The 21,475-nt window shown below is 34.7% G+C and overlaps 1 protein-coding gene across 1 annotated transcript in view; it reads right to left on the minus strand.

Moving 5' to 3' along the window:
* LOC307195882 (uncharacterized protein) overlaps nt 1-21,475 on the minus strand; it is a gene marked incomplete at its 5' end in the record, with an annotated part of 490,066 nt that overhangs the window by 190,938 nt on the left and 277,653 nt on the right. Inside the window, one exon of the transcript XR_013830982.1 lies at nt 3,134-3,197. The remainder of the gene's footprint in view (nt 1-3,133; nt 3,198-21,475) is intronic.

A 21,475-nucleotide genomic window follows, 5' to 3' on the forward strand; every position in this document is an offset into this window, starting at 1 on the left:
ATAATAGGAGTGGACTATATAATATCTAAAATATGTTAATCAATGATCTTAGTGAAACATAATTTAGAGATGTGAAGGTCCCTATTTCAATTCATGGGGAGTGGGGGGGCTCCCATTACCAACAAGCAATTGTCAACAGTGTTCAAGAATTCAACTCAATTCTGACGCTACCTACCCCAAAATAGCATCAGATTCCACAGGTTAAGAGTTTGATCCTGCACTATTGCCCTCCATCCCAGCTCCTCCCCCATCCCAACTTCAGACACCAGTCACAAGCCTAAGTTGTCACCTGTGCTTCTGACCAATTGGCTATAGATCGAAGGTTCCAATTAACCCCTGCAACTCGGGATGCAATTGCAAGCCCAGGTTATTACCTGTACTTCTGACCAATTGGCTATAGGTCAGAGGTCCCCATGACCTCCTTCCTGGGTTTGATTAATTTGCTAGAGCAGCTCAGAGGACTCAGAGAAACATTTTACTTGCTAGATTACTGGTTTATTATAAAGGATTTAACTCAGGGACAACCAGATGGGAGAGATACATGGGGCAAAGTATGGGGAAAGGGCGTTGAGCTTCCACCCCACCTCTAGGCAAGCCACTCTCCCAGTACCTCCCTGTGTTCAGCAATCCAGAAGCTCTCTGAATCCCTTCCTTTCAGGGGTTTTTAAGGAGGCTTCATTACATAGGTATGATTGATTAACTCATTGGCCATTGGTGATTGATTCAACCTCTAGCTCCCTCTCCCCTCCCCAGAGGTCAGTGGGGTGGGACTGAAAGCTGCAACTAAACCTTCTAATCACTGGCAACCAGCCCCTATCCTTAGGTGCTTTCCAAAAGTCACCTCAATAACACAACAAAAGACACCTTTATATCTCTCCTCATGTAGTTTTAATAGCTCTGTGCCAGAAAGAAGACAAAGACCAAACATATATTTCTTATTATAAATCACAATATCAAAGCTAGAAGAATTTAACAGAGATAAAAGATTAAAATTTGGTCCCATTTTGGAACAGAACAGGGAATGCAAAAACAAAACAAACCAAAACAAAAAAAGGTTTGTTTTAATTGTGAGCCCTTCTGTATTATTAAATATTTTTAAGGATGCACATGTTTTATTTTGATTATTAAAAAGCTATTTATATAGTTGCTTGCCAACCATTCTTGTACATAAATAGCATAAATGGTAAAATCTATTTGGTAGGCAACTTAATAATAACGAAATTGTTTGAATTAAAACACAGATACTCTCTGACCCAGTCATTCCATTAATAGAAATTCTGCATACAGATAGTTTTTCATGAAAGCACAAAGATATAAGTATGAATATTCACTGCAGTGTTGCAGTAAAAGACAAATATCCTTCAACAGAAACTCATTAAGTGACTTTGCTACACCCATGCATTGGATTATTCTTTTTTATTTTAATCTCTCTGTACCTTTTTGAAGTATTTCAAGATTTATTATGACATTAAGTGAGTAGAGATGCAGAACATTATTAAAATATGGTCTAATGTACCCAAAATAAGTATGTTATGAACATACATATATATATACACAGCACTTATATGCAAAAGCATTTGAGGGGAGGGGAATTGAGAAGTAATTGTTAACTGTACTCCAGAGAATGACACTGTGGCAAGGGTGGTGAGATAGAGAAATTTTGTGGGGAAGAGAGGGTATTCCCTCTGTAGTGTTCAAATTACTACCCTGAAAATGAATTATGTTTCCTAGCAAACAACAGTTAAAAACAACTTAAGAATAGCTTTATTCATCTTTGTATTTTTGAGCTGTGTAACTCAATTCTTTGTTTGTAGTGGGTGCTCAGTAATGGCTGATTATATGAATTCCAAATGAAACATGCCAGCAGAGAGTCACGTGACCAAAATGGAGTCTCCTACACTTAGGCTGAATAATTCAGCAGCAATTTCCTGTCTAAAACATCCTTTCACTAGGTAGTAGTTAACCAACATTAAGTGCCTTAAGAACTAATTGAAAGGATGGCAGAGGTCCTTGTTAGAGAGTATGTACCTGTGCATTTCATTGTAATTAGGCTTAATGAGGCTATTACTGCCCTGTGTCCACAGTGTCATATTATTGGCGAAAGGACACCAAGGCTGTTGTAGTTCTGCTCGATTGGAATCAAGATTACTCTTTTCTAGGTAGAAATTTCATTAAGGTCAGAAACATAATGGGAATGGACATAAAAGGCAAGGACAGAGTCTTTTTTTGTTTCTCCTCAACTTTTTTTTTCCCTAAATACCCATTTGTGGCCTTTTCACTCTACATTCCTCACGAAATGAGGTCAGATCACCCCTCTTACCTATTAAACCCTGGGTTATAGTATAACTCCTAAACCCATTACCTTTACCTACTGCAGAAACAAAACTGAGATATTTGTTGGAGCTCTAAATAGCAGTAAGGTAGTGTTTAAGAGCATAAGGCTGGTTCACAGTTTGATGACCTGATTTTGAATGTTAGCTCCATCAGTTACCAGCTGAAAATTTTCAGGCAAGGTATTTAACCTCTCAGAGCCTTCATTTACTCATTTGTGTAATGCTGAAAATAAGCCAATAGAGCTATGGTAACAAATACAGTTTTTAGAAAGGTATCTTCACAGGGTTTTAAAATAGTGGTTATATATAAAATGCAATCAGACATAAAAAAGGAGGACCTTTTTTCAGTAGGAAAATACATTTGTAGCTTCTCCTAGGCAAGTGGTATCTCAAAATTTAAAAAAAAGTAGGGTTGGCAGTGGTCTTTCTTAGGAGAGTCACCATATACTCTAGTGGTTATTATTCTATAATAAGCTTAGAAATTGAGAAATAGTAAGCTTGGAAAAGGTATTGAAGACCCTAAAAGGACTCCTTAGGTTTGGTGTACTATATCCTCTTCCATGTGCCAGGCAAGCATGTACATATCCTGAAAATCCATAAGAGCAAGAAATGAGCTTTAAACTGTCAAGCAACAGAGAAAGAAAAATTCTGGTGACCAAAACTTCTTGGGAAGCTTACCTCCAAAGCGTCAGTTATGTGATCTCACACTTTGATTCCAAATAGAAGATAAAAACTTTGTTTCTGATTGTTGTATTGCTTGCTTGATTGGTATGCTCAACAAATGTTTACTGAGCACTTACCCTATGCCAAATCCTCAAACATGAAGAAAACAGAAGTGATCCCTGCCGTCGTGCACCTCTCAGTCTACAGGGAGAAAGAGACAATAAACAGGTAAACACATAAATAAATCTACAAAGACTAATTGTAGCACATGACATGAGCTCAAAAATCAGAGCTCAATGGCAAAGAGAATGACAACTATGGTGAGGTGCATTGTTATCTATGTAGAGAAGGTTTTACATAAAATTATTCTGAACTGAGCTCAATTTATTTGTTCTCTCTATATTCAGTATGAATTAGAAATGCCTTAACTTGTTAAAAATTACCCAAGCCATATAGTTTTGCAATCATTCATTTCATTAAAAGAAATGAGTACTTTTCAACCCAGTTTTTCAAATTCTTATTTTTTTTAAAACTACTAAATTAAAATTCAGTGCACTAAAACCTCTCAACTTTCTCACACTGTAAACCATTGAAGTTCCATCTGTCACTATAGAGTATCACTGATTTCATTTTAAATCCTCATATAGTGACTAGATGCAAAAATCTTCTCTTGGCTAACAACACTTAATTAAAAGCAAAAGATAGAAGTAGTGATTTAAAACTACTAATTTATTTATGTTTTTCCAAGAAATTTTGTTCTTTGATTCTTTACTGGCAAGCAGGCAAGAAAACAACAACAAAACCTAGGTCCAAGGAATTGATATGACAAATCTAATTGCTGATCAGAACCCCCTACCCTGTATAAGATGGCAAGTTGCAGCTGTTTTAGAATCCTTCAGCTAGTCCATTACTTGCTGGTACATCAAGACCTAAATTACTGATTTTCTTTGCCAAGGTCTTTAATATTGCTACCCCATGCTTTTTAAAAGACTTATTTTAAAAAGAACAAAAAAGTGAAGGCCAAATGAAAAGCAACAGCCTACTGGATTATAACTTTGATCTTTTCCTACAATTAGCTCTATTTGTCCTAGAAAGCTCAATGAATCATTTGAATATGTACTGAAGAATTACTGTTCCCACCTCCTCCTTCCTTCCTCTGTCATATTGATAATTTGAAGAATTTAATCTCTTCTATTTTCTTGTTTTGAGCATTCATTCCTTTCTCCACCCCAAATCTGAGGTAATATTAGGCAGAATGGGTTTCTTAATCATCCAGCACCCCTTCCTCATAAAAACCACAGACATGGTTGTTTTCTTGTCTGTTCCTTTGTAGTTGTCTGTGATTCATGGGCTGGCACTTTTGATAGTACTTTTGATGGTTTCTATCCAAGTCTGTCACTTCCATTCATTTCAGAGTTAAAGCTTGTATAAGTAAATAGTTTTGTTACCAGAAGAATCTTAAAGGCTTTTGAAAGACTTCTAAAGTAGTCAAATCCATTTGAGTATTCAATTGCTCTAACTTCCAAGGTTAAGCCCCATTTCTCACAGGCACAACTTTGAATGCTACAGCAGAACACACAGGGCCTGACAAGTAGCAAGTGACTGATGACGCTACTGAGTTTAGCCTTGGTTGGTTTTCTATACAGCACTTTACAATTCTCATAAAGTATATAAAAATAAACCAAAATGAACTTCTCAGAGCAACAATAAAAATTAAACTGTGTTTTTAATAAAACCACACAGCTACTGACACTTTCCATCACTACTATATTAATAATATACAAATGGAAACTTTCTGGAACCTCAAATTAGTGATATGCAGAAGGTGAACAGCTATTTTCAATCCCATGCAACCTCAAAGCTATGTTACCATTGTTATGATATATATTATTATGTTTTACCATCCACCCATACTCGAGAGACTAGTGGCTAAACTGATATAGAAGGCAGCTATATTTATTATTTTATGATTGTAGTGAAAATCTGAAGTTATTCCATCATGAAGCACTTACAAAGGTAAATACTTAAAAAAATAAGTTATGGATCTTCTTTCTGTTTTATAATACTATTTATTTACTTCAGTTGTCTATAAATTCTGTAAACTTTATATGTGTATATGTAATAGTGTTTTTATTTAGGCCATATTTTACTATAGAGAAATTTTATATTTTGAACAGTTCATGTAAAAATCAAAGCAATATAAAATGGTACAGAAGGAGAAGTCTCGTTCTAATCTGTCTTATTCTATCACACTCACTCCCTACATAACCATTTTTAGTTTCTTGTGTATTTTCTCAGTCTTTATTTATGTAAATTCTAAGAAATACTATATATTCTCTTCCCCCTTTTCTTATATACTGTCCTAAAACATTTTTTAAAATTTAAGAATACATTCTAGAGATAATTTACTATCAAAACGGAGAGGGTTTCCTCATTTTTTTAAATGCTGCATAATTTTGATGTGTAGTTGTACCCTAAATTTTAGCTTGCTTTCAAACTCTAGAAAATGCAAGTTTGCTACACTGAAAAAGATGCCAGATGATTAAACTTATACATTTGTTATTTTGCACATGTTCAGGAATATCTACAGAAGAGATTCCCCAAAGCAGGATTGCAAAATCAAAGGATGATGCAGTTGTAATTTCAAGAGATGTTGCCAAATTTTCCCACAGAGAAGTTGTTTCAACTTAACATTCTTGCCAACAGGTTATGAGAGTATGTTTTCTCCATTGTCCTATCAACAGATTGTGTGGTCAACCTTTTGGATTTTTGCATTTCTCTTGTTTGGAGAGAAGTTAAACACCTTTTCATCTGCTGAAGAACAATTTATATATATATATTTTTTCTTGTGGACTATGTATATACTTTGTTCTTTTATATAATGATCTATTGGTCTTTTTCTTATTGATTTCGTGGGAATATATATATCCATATATATGGATAGTAATCTTTTTTTCTGTGATATAAAAATTTTTCAGTCTTATATTCTTATTTTGATTTTGCAGTAATAGTTTTTGCTATGCAGAATTTTTTTTTAATGTACTTATAGTTTATTTGTTAGATTGTAATTTTGTGGTTTCTAGGTTTTGGGTCATGATCCTTCCCTATGCAAGGTTATAAAATGGTTCACTCATATTTTCCTCAAGCACATGCATGGTGTTATGTTTTTACACTTAAATCTTTTATTAATTTGCAGTTTACCTATTTCTTGAGATATGGATCTAAATTCTTAACGCAGTTGACCTTGGATCATTTATTCACAAATCCATATTAACGCTACTAATGTAAGATATTGCCTTTCTTAAATAAAAAATTTCATATTCATCTGGGCTGTTCCCAGTCTTTCTCCTCTGTTCTTTTGGTCTATAGATGTATTTATTCATCTTTACCACACTGTTTTAATTACTGTGATTTATTTTTCAGAGTCTTCCTGAATATTCTTGCTTGTTTATTTTTTCTATAAGTACTTTAGAATTTGTGTAACAATTTTAGAAGCCAACCTTCTGTTTAAATCTAATTATTAAATCATTGCTATTTATATTGTGGATTTTCTTATTCTTCAAGAGTCAGGCTTTTATTTTCCTGGACGCTCTTCAAAATTTCCAGATTTGGTGACGAAGACATTAACATCTTCTAGCTGTGTGCTCTTTTTTACTTTTTATTTTTTTAACATCTTTATTGGAGTATAATTGCTTTACAATGGTGTGTTAGTTTCTGCTTTATAACAAAGTGAATCAGTTATACATATACATATGTCCCCATATCTGTTTCCTCTTGCATCTCCCTCCCTCCCACCCTCCCTATCCCACCCCTCTAGGTGGTCACAAAGCACCGAGCTGATCTCCCTGTGCTATGTGGTTGCTTCCCAGTAGCTATCTATTTTACGTTTGGTAGTGTATATATGTCCATGCCACTCTCTCGCTTTGTCCCAGCTTAGCTTTCCCCCTCCCCGTATCCTCAAGTCCATTCTCCAGTAGGTCTAAATGTCCATCAACAGATGAATGGATAAAGAAGATGTGGCACATATATACAATGGAATATTACTCAGCCATAAAAAGAAACCAAATTGAGTTATTTGTAGTGAGGTGGATGGACCTAGAATCTGTCATACAGAGTGAAGTAAGTCAGAAAGAGAAAAACAAATGCCATATGCTAACACATATATATGGAATCTAAAAAAAAAAAAGGTCATGAAGAACCTAGGGGCAAGACGGGAATAAAGACACAGACCTTTTTTACTTTTGAAAGTAACTTTGTCTCTGTCCTTCTGAACATGTGACTTGGCAGCTAAAAATCTTCAGTGACTCTCCATAGTATTTGGAGTCCAAACTACCGAACCTGTCATACAAAGACCTCCAGAGCTCTCTAGCCTCTGTACAAACCATGCATCCCCCCTCTACCCATAGGGATTTATTTGCGATTCTGAAACAGTACGTTATCTCTTATAACAGGATATTGGCAAAACACACCATATCACATTATTCTTCAAGAGTCTGTCTCTAGCTCTTTTTGGAGCCCTCAGCCAAGGCATCAGCTCTTCTGTAAAGGTTTTCTTAGCTCTCACTGACTGATCCAGGTACTCCTCATCTGTGCTCCCTCAGCTTCCAGAGTACATCTTTTTTTTTTTTTTTTTTTTTGTGGTACACGGGCCTCTCACTGTTGTGGCCTCTCCTGTTGCAGAGCACAGGCTCCGGACGCGCAGGCTCAGCGGCCATGGCTCACGTGCCCAGCCGCTCGGCGGCATGTGGGATCTTCCCGGACCAGGGCACGAACCCGTGTCCCCTGCATCTGCAGGTGGACTCTCAACCACTGCGCCACCAGGGAAGCCCCCCAGAGTTCATCTCTTATATAGCTCTCATCAAACGTTGATGCAAATGATTATTTTAAAAGCCTTCACCATGTTTCTCAAGTATATGATTTTTTCTTAATATATGCACATTCTCATGAGACAAGCATTGTAGATGTGAAATAGAAATCACTGAATGCCTGTTGAGTTAATTAGTTAATGTAGTATAATTCTTGCAATAAGTGAGACATGGTTTTAATTTGTCTTTAATTAGCAGCTCAAACGTCAAACTCACCTAAATTTTACAATATTGATGATAGACCTGAGATAGAACCCAAGATCCTTGGCAGGGAGCTTAGTTTCTTTCTATCACTACATGATAGGCTGTTCATGCAAATCTTCCACCAAGACTAAGTGTGGATGGATCAACGGAAGTACGTGCCAACACATGGTGTGAAGAGTAACCCTGGGTTATGTGTATGTATAGACTTACTGAGTGGTGTTAGTTTTAAAACCATTTGCCACATGTATGATTATAAGTTGCTTGATAATTTTCATGGATTATAAAGGGTCAGCCATATATAAGATCATGTGGTTAATAATGCCTAAGTATGTAACTAAAGATTAAATTTCCTTCGGAGAAGTATAAATTCCTTTTAGCAGGTTAAACAAAGTTACCTCTAGCAGTAAATTCAAGAAAGGCTAATATTGTTTGTGTAATAGTAGTAGGGAAAGGTTAAGTATAACATCTAAGTCATAAAGCATAAAGGAAAAGTAGGATAGACTTGACTGCATGAAGTAAAATGCTGTATATCAAAAACAACATGATCTTGCCTTGTAATCTAGAGTGAAAACACTTATAAAATATGACAAAAGGTCAATATATTTGCATAAGTAACTCACATATCAATATGAAAATTATTTTAAAATTTATACTGATATAGGACTTTTAAAAATTTATACTGGCATAGGACATTTGCAGATAACTTAAATGACTAAATTGCACCAGTAATCGAAGAAACATACATAAAAGAAAAATTTGTGTGCATTGTAGTAGGGTTAAATATACACACATAATACAAAGAAAAGACAGCTTTCTTCTTCCTTATAACTGATTTAGTTTTTTCACAATCCTCCAATTCTCTGAGTGGTGGGAAAATGCTAACTTTACAATTAATAATATTGTCACTTTTTTTTTCTGTTGTAAACTGTCTTAAGTCTTAGCAAATGTATGACTGCTCCTTCTTCCTGGAATTCTTTCTTCTGTAGCCTTTTCTCACTTAAACTGACTAATCCATCCTTCTATTCATCCTGCAGATGTTGGCTTGACTGTCAGTTTTTCAGGGAAACATATCTTGTCCTTTAACTAGGTAAAGTCTCTCTGTTAAATGTTCTTACACAGTCTTACTCTGTTTTCATAGTACATATTAAAGTGTAATCAGTTGATTAATCACCTATCCCCTGTTAGACTGTGTTTCCATCCACATGGCTGAGACTTTGTCTATTTTCTTATTTTAAATTAAACTCATTTTCCCTAGTGCTCAGCATGTGCCTTGGCACAAGACTGACATCCATTAAACGTTATTTAAATGAGAAAATAAACAAGAGTCCTTGAGCAGTAGAAGCATAAGATGGTATAAAATCTTTGAAGATAAAAGTACGTATACCCTATGACATACCACGCCTTCGTAGTAATTTACTCTGAGCTGTACAAGTATAAATGTAATTTTAACAATCATTATCTATAATAGTGCAAATCAGAAACAATATAAATGTCCAAAAACAGGGAATTGCTAAAATAAATTACTTTAATGGAACACTTTATAAAATACACTTTAAAATGGTATAAAGGTGTAGTTTTAGAAGTGGGAAAATAATCACTATAAAGTACTGAATGAAGAAAAGCAGATTTTGTACATGATGCTTTGATTTTTTTTTAAAAGAAAGACACACAGAGGCATACATACACAAATGTGTACAAATATTTTCAAAGCCAGAATGTGAGTTTTATGTCTAGAGAATTCCTTCCTTTTGTGCCTTTTTATATTTATTTCCTGAATTGAACATGTATTCCTTTTTTAAACAATATTTTTATAATACTAGGTCTGATAATGGGAAAGTTATTATGTTGTTTAAATTGTACTACCCTTTAAAACCTGGTAAGTCAGTATTGTATGATAAAAATAGCCAGGAAAAATCTGACATAATAGGAGAAAAAAAGAGTCACTGTGTTTCAGAATCACTGCATTTAGTATAGCTAGCTAAAGTTTTAGAATCGTATCTTCTTTTTCTACCTGAGGCAACAAATTTATAGAAAATAACCTAATGGATTCAAAAGGTAAATACATTTTCAAAAGGCTTCCTCTAATACAAAGGTTACATCAGGCAATGTTTTACTACTAGACAAACTGGGCTTTGTGTCAAGGCTGGATTAAAGAATTTGGAGTTTAACTTTCTTGTCCCAGCTCAGTAATGGCCACGAGTAGCTGGCAAAGATCAGGAGGATAAGTGAGCATCAGCTCATTCGTCCTGATGCAAACATCTTATTATGGACAGGGCAGAGTTGAGAGCCAAGGGTGGCCCAACCCTTCCTGAGTCAGTCATTCTTTTTGCTGAAGTCCTCTTCTCTATTGCCCGCCACAGTGGAGGACTGCTACTCCGATGTTCATTCCAGAAATCGCAACCCTGAAGTGTAGCAGGGAAGGCATGTGGTTCACCTGCAGGTGTCTGACTACAGGATGTCTTCATAATTCATTGAAAATCAAGGTGCATATCCAGGTTGAGCAAATCTACTATATATGTGACCTCAATCTATTTTTAGATTTATGATGGTAGGAAACAGAAGCAAAATTAAAATTTGCTATTTTGTTATATCTGTGAATCAAGAAAATAGGGTGAAGGCAAGGGAAGAAAATCAGTGTTTTGAGAGATGTTGGAGAGAAATTCAGAAATTTTGGGCTACAAGTTACCTCTTGTATAAACTTTCTACATGATTTGGGTTAATCACATAAGTGGGCTTGGTCTCATTTTCCTTTTAAGTAAATAATGGATTATATAATATTTAATGTCTCTTTCATTTTCTAAATCTTATAACACTGTTTAATTTATGAATGTATTAATCACCTTTTTAATAAAATGTATTCATGGATAAATTGCACTATCATTTTTGTCAATGATTCTAATCTTAAAGGAAAGAAAATCTCTCAAACTCTAATTTTAGCAACATTTTATTTGTAGTAAATATAATGAACAAGCACAATTTGTTCATTTATTTAATTTTTATCTTTGTGGAATAAGCCAGCACTGATCATCAAATTCTTAACTCTGAAAAGAAAATGTTGTGGAATTGATTGTGATACTAGAGATGAATAAGAAGAACTGAAAGAATGGTGATTGTCAAGGGCTAGGGACTGGGTGAAATAGGGGAGATATTGGTCAAAGGGTACAAATTTTTCATTTATAAGATGAATAAGTTCTGGGGATCTAACATACAGCATGGTGACTATAGTTAACAATACAGGCATACCTCATTTTATTTATTGTGCTTTGCAGATATTGTGTTTTTTACAAATTGAAGGTATGTGGTAACCCTGTATCATGCAAGTCTAGTGGTATCATTTTTCCAACAGCATTTGCTCACTTTGTGTCTCTGTGTCACATTTTGATAGTTTTTGTGACATTTCAAACTTTTTCATTATTATTATATTTGTTATGGTGATCTGTGATCAGGAATCTATGAAGTGATCTACTGTAATTGTTTTGGGGTGCCACGAACTGTGCCCGAATCAAACAACAAACAATTGATAAATATTGTTTATGTTCTGATTGCTCCACTGACTGGACCTTCCCCAGTCTCTCTCCCTCTCCTCAGGCCTCCCTATCCCCTTAGACACAGTAATATTGAAATTAGGCCAATTAATAATCCTACAATGGCTTCTAAGTGTTCAAGTGAAAGGAAGAGTCAATTGATGTGGCAAACTTCATTGTTGTCTTATTTTAAGAAGGTGTCACAGCAACCCCAGCCTTCAGCAGACAGCACCCTGATCAGTCTGCAGCCATTAACAGCGAGGCAAGACCCTCCACCAACAAAAAGACTATGACTTGCTGAAGGCTCAGGCGATGATTAGATTTTCAGTAATAAACTATTTTTAATTAAGGTATATACTTTGTTTTTTTAGACATAATGCTATTACACACTTAACAGACTATAGTATAGTGGAAACATAACTTTCCTATAGGAAATCAAAAAATTTGTGTGACTAGTTTTATTGCAGTGGTCTGGATCCAAATCCATGATATCTCTGAGGGTATGCCTGTACTGTACTGCACATTTGAATTTTCTAAAAGAGTAAATGGTAAGTGTTCTCACCACACACAAAGAAAAATGGTAATTATGCGAGGTGAAGGATGTGTTAATTAACTTGATTGTGGTAATCATTTCACACTATAAACATACATATTAAATAATCACATTCTACACCATTAAAAAGTCATGTTGTACAACCTAAATTTATACAGTTTTTGTCAGTCATACTGCAATAAAGTAGAAAAAACAAAAAAGAAAATCCAAGATCTGAAGACACTTTTAATTTCAGGTTTATGATCTCATCAGCTTGTAAATTACAAAAGTGAAATCCATCTCTGAAATAACTGAAGCAAAATAAATTAATCCTTATATCTATTATATAATTATCTAGAAGAAGTGAGAGCACACAACAGTATAGACTGTCTTATACTCTGAAAGATCATAGAAAACAAGTTGGCCTCAGAAACCAAGGGGAAAGACAAGGGGGACCAATAATGAGTACATTGGTTCAATTGCCATCTTAACCACAGCCAGCAATCTTTTGTCTTATTCTGTTATGACCTATTAGTCCTCATAAAGTCTGATATTAAAATAATAAGGAGTGATAACCTCTGCTTGAAGGGACTGTCAACTGAAAGTGAAAACTACTTTCCTACCTAAGTCTAGATTTCTCTCAAATGTCTGGCCTTGAGGCAGCATCATATGGAGGAAAGGACACAAACATATGAATTGGAAAGTCCTGAATTCAAATAACAATTCTGGTGTTTTGTCAGACAACTAATCTAAAACACCTTCCTCCATGAAATTGGGGTAATCCCACTATACAGAATTGCTGAATAAATACGTAATATATTATTTCAGGCATTTAATATTTCCTTATTAATTTTAGTTCTTTTCTTTTCTTTATCAATCTCATTATATAGCTAGATGATGATGATAAATGTAGAGATCGATGACAGAGATAGATAGATAGAAAGATAGATGGACAGATAGATAGATAGATAGATAGATAGGCAGGAGACCTAAATAGCCCCCATAGTGCCGTACTAAAGAGAGCAGAGGCAGAACACTTTCCCTGGAGCATATGTAAAGCCAAGATTTGCCATCTAGTATATGCTCAGTTTCAAGAATTTTCCAGGGCTCTCATCAATAGAGGCTATTTTAAATGTTTGATATGTGAGCAGAGGTACACGGAGGCAGAGATTTCTTCTACGTCAAGTAGAAAAGCTAGTATTCTCAGAGATGAGTGCTCTATTTAGAAATGTTGAGGCCAGGTGCCTCCTTGGTGACACTGTTGGCCTTCCTGTCCCTTCTGCTTAGCATCTCACTTGGCCCAGGTGCCTTGAAGTTAAACAACTGGGAGGAAGCCACGACTTGCTTATAATGTGAGGGTGTAGATGCATATGAGGTGTGCTGTTTTGGATACTCCAGGTAACTTCCCTCCTGGAAATGGATTTCTGTTGTAATTCATCATTGTCCCTTTGCCTTATATTCCTGCCTAATAAAATGGATTTCCGTTCCATAAACCCAGAAAGTCTTCCGAGAGTAGAAATGAATGAGTCACTATGGTTTTCTAACCAATGGACTTGCAAAATCCTGAGGGCAATTCTGGAAAAATTTTGGTTCAAGGACTATGGCAGCAGAAAGGATGCCTCTGTTTCTTACATTGTGTATGTCTTACTGGTATGAATTAATGGTAAGTTTGGAGCCACATTCTAGGTAGGTGACAGATTTATTTCAGTGCAGACTGTAGTCTGAAGCTTGCCTCAATGTTAGTAAACATCAGTCACCAGCTAAAGATAAGTGAATTGTCATTGGCTTCCTCAATATGAGTTAAAGATAATACCTGAATCATGTTTTAAAGTGAGGTTCACATAATATAGAGAAAAGGAAATGCTTTCAGGAATATGATTCAAGTTGGGACCCAACAAATTTGTGTGCTCTTTCCCAACCCTCCAGTACTCACAGGTTTGCCACCATTATCTGTATCCAGGTCATCAGGATTAATAATTTTATGTTCTTTAGCCTCATGTAGATCAATCACCTTAAAAAATCTTACACATTTAAGGTTAATCTAATTCTTATATTCTAGTGCTTATTAAGCTCAATGGGGGGCAACATTTACCCCCTACCTTGTCCTGTTTTCTCTGCATCCCCTTATCACTCTGGCTGCTTTATTTTTCTCCAGAGCAATTTACTATGTAGTTTTCTATTTGTTTTTCTGTTTTCCCTACTAAAATGTAAGTTCCATTTTAAAAAAAAGGTTTTGGCTATCTTGTTCACTGCTGTTCCCCAAGCACATAGAACTTGGCATAGAGTAGATAATTAATAAATATTTTTGAATATATGCATGAATGGAATTACTAAACCTGTAAATGATATTAATAATATATATTTAGCAAGTATTTATGAGTACTTAATATACTATATATAAATTATAAAAGATATTAAAACTTGCTATATAATGTCTAACATAAACATCCCAAGATAACAAATAAACTAAGATTTATCTTTCCAATAAATCAAGGATCTACAACATTAATTATGAGCTCTGAATGTTGGAGAGCCTACTATTTTCCAGTTCCAATGAAGTATTAAATAAGTTCCTATATTCAAGTATTTCAAAACACTGTTCAGCAAATGAGGCTTGTACATAGATAAAATGCAAAGTAGGAAATGTAATCCAAAGAGAGCTACAGATAAAATTACTTGACTGTATTAAGGTAATTACGATTTGGCGGTCAAAAACACAGCAGAGTTCAGCAGCAAATACTTTCTTTTAGTGTGTTATGATTGAATAACTGAATATTCAGTTTTATATTTTAAACCTCACAGTCTTAGGTAGTTTCAAACTAATAGAATCTAGAAAATTATACTTGGTGACAGCTTGTATCAGTGCCTCTCAAAATTTAATGACATATACACGGTACTATACTTAACTAACACAACATTGTAAATCAACTACAGTCCAATATAAAATAAAAATTAAAAGAAATTAATGTGCATTTGAATGAACTGAAGATCCTGTTACAATGCAGATTCTTTTTTTTTTTACATCTTTATTGGCATATAATTGCTTTACAATGTTGTGTTAGTTTCTGCTGTATAACAAGGTGAATCAGCTACACATATACATATATTTTCATACCCCCTACCTCTTGCATCTCCCTCCCACCCTCCTTAACCCACACCTCTAGGTGGTCACAAAGCGCCGAGCTGATCTCCCTGTGCTATGTGGCTGCCTCCCACTAGCTATCTATTTTATATTTGGTAGTGTATATATGTCCATGCCACTCTCTCACTTTGTCCCAGCTTACCCTTCTCCCTCCCCATGTCCTCAAGTCCTTTCTCTACGTCTGCGTCTTTATTACTGTCCTACAATGCAGACTCTTATTTGCAGTAGATCTGAGGTAGGACCTGAAACTCTGCATTTCTAATGAACTGTCAGGTGTTGCTGGTAAAGTTGCCAAACCATGAGCTAAATGTTGACAGCAATGTCCTAAACACTGCCATAGTCATTAAACAATGATCATTATAGCAACTGAAATTTTAAAAAATGAGTCAAAGAGAAAGTCAATTGAATTTGATTTTATACTTTGAAAACTGACACCTAAAACATGCATCAATACATTTTCACTAGTATCGCTATCAAGGAGAAATTTCAGTGTGCTGTGCAGAAAGCTCTAACTGTGACTTAGGATGAAAACGTATTAAGATTATAAATCTTGCCTGCTATAGTGCTTCCTTATATATTCATTCTTTTGACGCTTGTGAGGTACCCACAGGGTTCTATTGCAGCACCAGGTACTATGTAAAAGAGAATTTAACAGAACCACTTATTTCTCCTTCAAGATCTAGCCAACCAGTCCCCACCCATGATATCCAGTTGTAAAACCTGATAATATTTTTATATGACCCGAAGGTCATTTTGAACATCCTTAAGGTCTTATTAGGAATTAAGAAAGTTTTTCAAATTTTTCTGAGTTCTCTGTGAAACCTCATTTTTAATTTGATCTTTTACCAAATGCCTGCTAGTGAAGTCACTGAAGACTGAAATTTTGCAAAAGAAGATAAAATTGCTCTTCTAAGTGTTAGAATAAGTAAATGCAAATTTAAAGAAAGGTATGCTTTATTTCATTTAAAATAGATATTGTGCACCCAGACCAGAAACAAAAGGTAAATGCAGCTATGGTTTAGGACAATTAACTCTCACACAAACCCACCTTTCTGACAGAAGTCTCAAGTATGCACTTAGTCACAATATATTATGAAATGTGCTAAAAACTGAAAATAAGTATATGACTTCTTACACAGGTTACTTAATCTACGTGGAGTCTCAGAAGGAAACCACAGAATATTTCACATATATATTGAAATTTATAATATGTTATATATATTAAATAATCTATATATTAAAATTTCATATACATTCATATATGTAAGTTAGAGGAGGTGATATGTAAGCTGGGAAAGTAACATCTAATAAGAGTTTTCATGGATAAATACTTCTAGAGGGAATGCATAATCTCTGCTGAAATCTACAGGTTCAAAAGAACTGGGCATATATGGGGAAATAAAAAGTACTTTGCTGCAGTTGGAGAAAACTGCATATGGATGGAGAAGGGGAAGCAGGAGATGCTGAACAGAGAATTTTGTTACAGAATTTTGAACAGTTACAGAGAATCTTGTGTGCCTTATTTGTTAGGGTGCTGAGAATTTATCTTATAGCAAAAGAAGAATCATTAAACATGCCCTTATAAATACTGTTTTCTAGAAAGCTAACATTAGTAGAGGTATAGAGGATGGACTGCTTGGAGACTGTCTTGAGGTCAGCTATCATCTACGAGCTTATTGGCTAGAAAAAGAAAGATGCTGAAAGCCCAAACCAATGAATTAGCAGTGGGAACACAGAGGAAGCAAAGAGCATTTGTGTGTATGTGCATGTGTGTGTGAATTGTACCTCTGTGTGGATGGATGGATGGATATATACATATATATATGGTTTACTGAGTAATTAGATGCATGGTACCTCATAGGGTTGTCTATAAATACTAAAAATTTGTGAATGGTGATGTGCTCCTAATATAAGGTACTGATGAAAAATTTTAATATACATATGAATCAGTAAGAAAATCTCTACTTACATGATGTAATTTTGAGTGTGTCTTGTCAGAAAAATAATACATTTTTTCATTAGGATTTTAGGAGAGATTTGTTATGAATATGTCCTTGTCTTCCATATCTTTATGGAATCCTCTAAGATATGAAGAGTGTCAGAATACACCACCCCAAAATACATCACTTTGGCCTCAGGATTACTTTGAGCTAAAGATACTAAAAAAACAGCACATGCAAGAAGGGCATTTTAACTTCCTTTTTTCTTCCTGAAAATGGGAGATTAAAACTTCCATGTGAAATGTGCCTTCCCTGTACCAGGAGAAAAGAAACATTCTTCGATGGAGAGTCAAAGCCAAGAGTTCTCTATACAAACAGAGCTTTTTGAAATAATTCTTATCTTTCTTTTGCCTCTGCATACAGTTTAGTTAATTTTCCACAATTGTGTCTCTTTGTTCAACCCAGTATAATAGCATGTAGGTTTTGCCATTTCTCTGGGGCTGCACCCCATATGAGGGTTCCCATATCACATAAATTTGTATGCTTTTCTCTTATTAATTTGTCTTATGTGAGTTTAATTCTCAGGTACAACCAAAACACCCTGAGAGGGTAAAGGCAAAAATTTACCTTTCCTACAGCTATGTCAGCAAAATTTGGGAACTCTTCGTATAGAGTAAAAAGCAGTATTAGAATATATATTACCACAGTGTACTGTAACTTTGGATGCATTTTCTTACCTCTCCTACTTTCAGTATTATGTAAATATTAGGGTGTGATTTCTCCATGAGTTCCATCTGTTTCATAGCTAAGGACCATGAGATCATTTGGTGTAATATATTACCTCAAATATGTATGCTTTTACTCATAAATAAATCTGGATAAGAGAATAAGACTTGTCCAGCACAACTAAATCCAACTATGAAAAGTGACACAACATGTTATGTTGGTTTAATAGTGGCATATTTATATAGAAAAGTGATCACATTAATTTATGGATATCACTACTCCTGGGGAATGCTTAAATCACTCAAGGGTAGTGATAAGTGTGAGTAGAGGTGTAGCAAGGTCTCAGGGAAGAGACATATGCCAAGTGCATGCTCTGATGTCTCCCAAGCCTTCTGTAGGGTTGCAAAGCTGATGAATGCAATGTCCTGTGAGTGTGCACATACCCTCATGGCTCCACATCAAGAACACACAGGTTGTTGATGTGTCAACTTGTTTTGCTTTTCTTTTTACAGTTTGCTGGAAATGTAGATTAAAAGAGCAGATTGGTAAACTATTTTTGTTTTCTCTAATAAACCTAGGGTAGATTTGGATATAGTTATTGGGCTTTCAAATTCCACATTTTGCTCATTGTTGAAAGGTTTTTGAATAGAAAATATCTGCTAAATTCCAATGAAATAACTACATTCTTTCTCTCAAATAACCACTGATATATTCCTTTTTTAAATGTGTAAAAGATCATGAGGTTTAAATCTAAGATGATGAACTTAATGCAAACTCCTGCTATCAGGGAAGATTTAAAGTTAATAGGTCATGTTAGAAATTGTCATATGAATTTCAAAACTGAGACAGAGAGAAAGAGAAACAGAAACAGAAAGAGAAAAACAGAGAGACTTTGTTGAGAAAGAGAGTTGGGAAAGATAAAAGTATTCCCCAAAATGACTTCTTACTGAAGAGTGAGGTTTAAAATTTTTTTGCAGAAAGTTCTCTTTGTGAATCTGACTGTGAGATTTTTAGCTCATTGATACTTTATAAATGCAAAGCAACTTGGATTTATCTCATTTTCTCATACAACAGGGGTAGCGCTATTCCATTTTCTAGTCCCATATGCAAAATAATGGCTCCTCTTGCATGCCTCATTAACTTTTGAATTTAAATTAGGTCATGAAGGTAAGAGGGGAGGAAACAAATGCTAACTTTTTCAATGTTTATTACCTGAACTTCCAAATTACTTGAAGAAAATCACAAACTTCTCTAAAATTAAAGGTGGGCACAGCCCCCAAATCATATTTTTACCCATGAAATTCAGATACATAATTATATGGGAAGTAGTTATTTTTCCAATTATAATTTTTGTTATTCTTCTAGTGTTTGAATTCTGAGTGATCTTGCAGAAGAAGATCTGGTGATTTCTGTGGCCCTATACAAGATGAACTTGAGTATTGTGTTCATACTACCTGGCTGAGTCTAATAAAGTGAATTGTTATAGCCAAATTTTGTCTACCTAGCAAAATTGAAGGAAACAGCATTACCTGTAAGCTAGATAATTTTAATAGTGTAATCCCTTAATTGCCATCTTTACTATCCTAAACAGCCAGAATGAGATTCCTAAGTCATTGATTGCATTGATGGACACTTAACACCCTAGTTCCTGAATTGTGATTCTCTTGGCTTTGTACTTAGTTGTCTCTCTACTTTTCTCTCTCTTTCTTTCTGTGTGTGTGTGTGTGTGTGTGTGTGTGTGTGTGTGTGTGTGTCTGTTCTCTCTGGTTCTTTCTCACTCCCTCCCTATTTTTGATCTTCTTTTAAGTAAAAACTATAAGCATAGTGTTAGGAATAATTTACTTGCCAATCACATACATAACACTTGCTATGTGCCCCTATTCTAAGTGTTTTTAAAAAGAGTAATATATTTAATTCAGCATAATCCTTACAACAATTCTATGAAGTAGGCATTATTTTAATTGTCATTTTACAAATGAAGAAACTGAAGATCTAAGAAATTAATTAAAAGGCAATAGGTAGTGAGAGATTAGGAATGCAAATCAAGTACATCAGCTTTCAAGGCCATTGCTACTTTTATTATGCAATGTAACTTTTAAAATAAACTGATATCTTGGATTTATCTCCTATAAACGTAGAAACAGGGTCATGAGTTATGTTGTGGACAGTTCCCTAAGGGAATAATTCTAAGTCACTATTTAATTAAACCAGTAACTCTACTAGCTTGTTAACCATTGTTTGTTGATTTATTCTGAAAACTACCATTTATTTCTACTCCTTTAGTTGCAGATTTTGACAAATTTGGTGATGGCTATTTCTACTTTTACCTTTTTTTGAGTATAAAGTATCATGGACACCAACATGCAGTAGGTATTTGACAAAGATTTCTACAGGATTGGGTGTGCCTTTGGAGCAGGGGTGGAAGATGATAGCTTCATCTCTCTATCTAGTGCCATGTTTAGACATGGGGGGAGTCACAGTAAACATAAATCATATTAATCAACGAAATATTTTTTAAACTCTTGACAGTTTCTCTTCTATGTTATTATCCATTATTTATTTAGCAACACATTTTATGCTTATTATGAATCTAAATCATTTTATTCTCATCCTAGAGTGCTCACATCATTAAGGGACATTCAAATCATCAGCGAAATCTATACTGATAAGTTTTCCTTCCACTAAGAAACATTAAAATGGTTATTGTATTTGATTTTTTATCCTAATGGCAACCAAGAAAAAATGAAAATTTTCTTCTAAATTAACAAAACATATTAAGCCATCGAGAGCTGTACTTAAATTTGGGAGAAATACTTTACTGTTAAATTGGAATATTTGTGCAAAAGCAAAATGTTACACTACTCCTCATTTTCCCTAATAATAGATTTACTTGTATCTGTGAAGAGTATGTGCAAGATGAAGATATGGTGACTGAACTGACAAGAATTAGGGGACACACTCCAAATGCAAAGAAATGAAAGGAGTTCTGGACAGGGAGCAAAAAGACCTGTGTTCTCAGTTCTACCACTAATTAGCACTTTGCTTTTTAAGTCGTTTTATTCTTTTCCACCTGAATATCATTTTTTTTTAACAGTGAGAGGTCAATGACACAAATGCTCTTAAAAATGTATTCAGTTCTATCAGTAGTTCTCTTTGAGATGCTTTGGAATTAGGTTTTGAGTGTGTGCAAAATTGTGTTACTTATTTCATTCCCTGAGAAAATCTATTCCATAATATCTGTTCACACAAAAGATCAATTTAGCCATTGCATGAGCTTGTGTTATTTGCCTAGAGATTCTGGCCTTGCAATAAACTTAAGCTGGAGGGTTGAACAAATGACTTGATTTCACAGAATCTCACAGTTTCCTTAACTACAAATTGGGCAGATTAATGTTTACTTACTTGCTAAAGTATTATGTGGATTAGTTAACAGAGGAAGAGCATACATTTTGGAGTCCCACAGTTTCTATTCTTTCTTCTTGATCTCTTGTTTTAGATAATTTCTATCTTGAATAAACTTTATTTCTTATCTGCCAAGACTGCTTA

Source organism: Stenella coeruleoalba (assembly GCF_951394435.1).
Source record: "Stenella coeruleoalba genome assembly, chromosome: 13".
Lineage (NCBI taxonomy): Eukaryota > Metazoa > Chordata > Mammalia > Artiodactyla > Delphinidae > Stenella > Stenella coeruleoalba.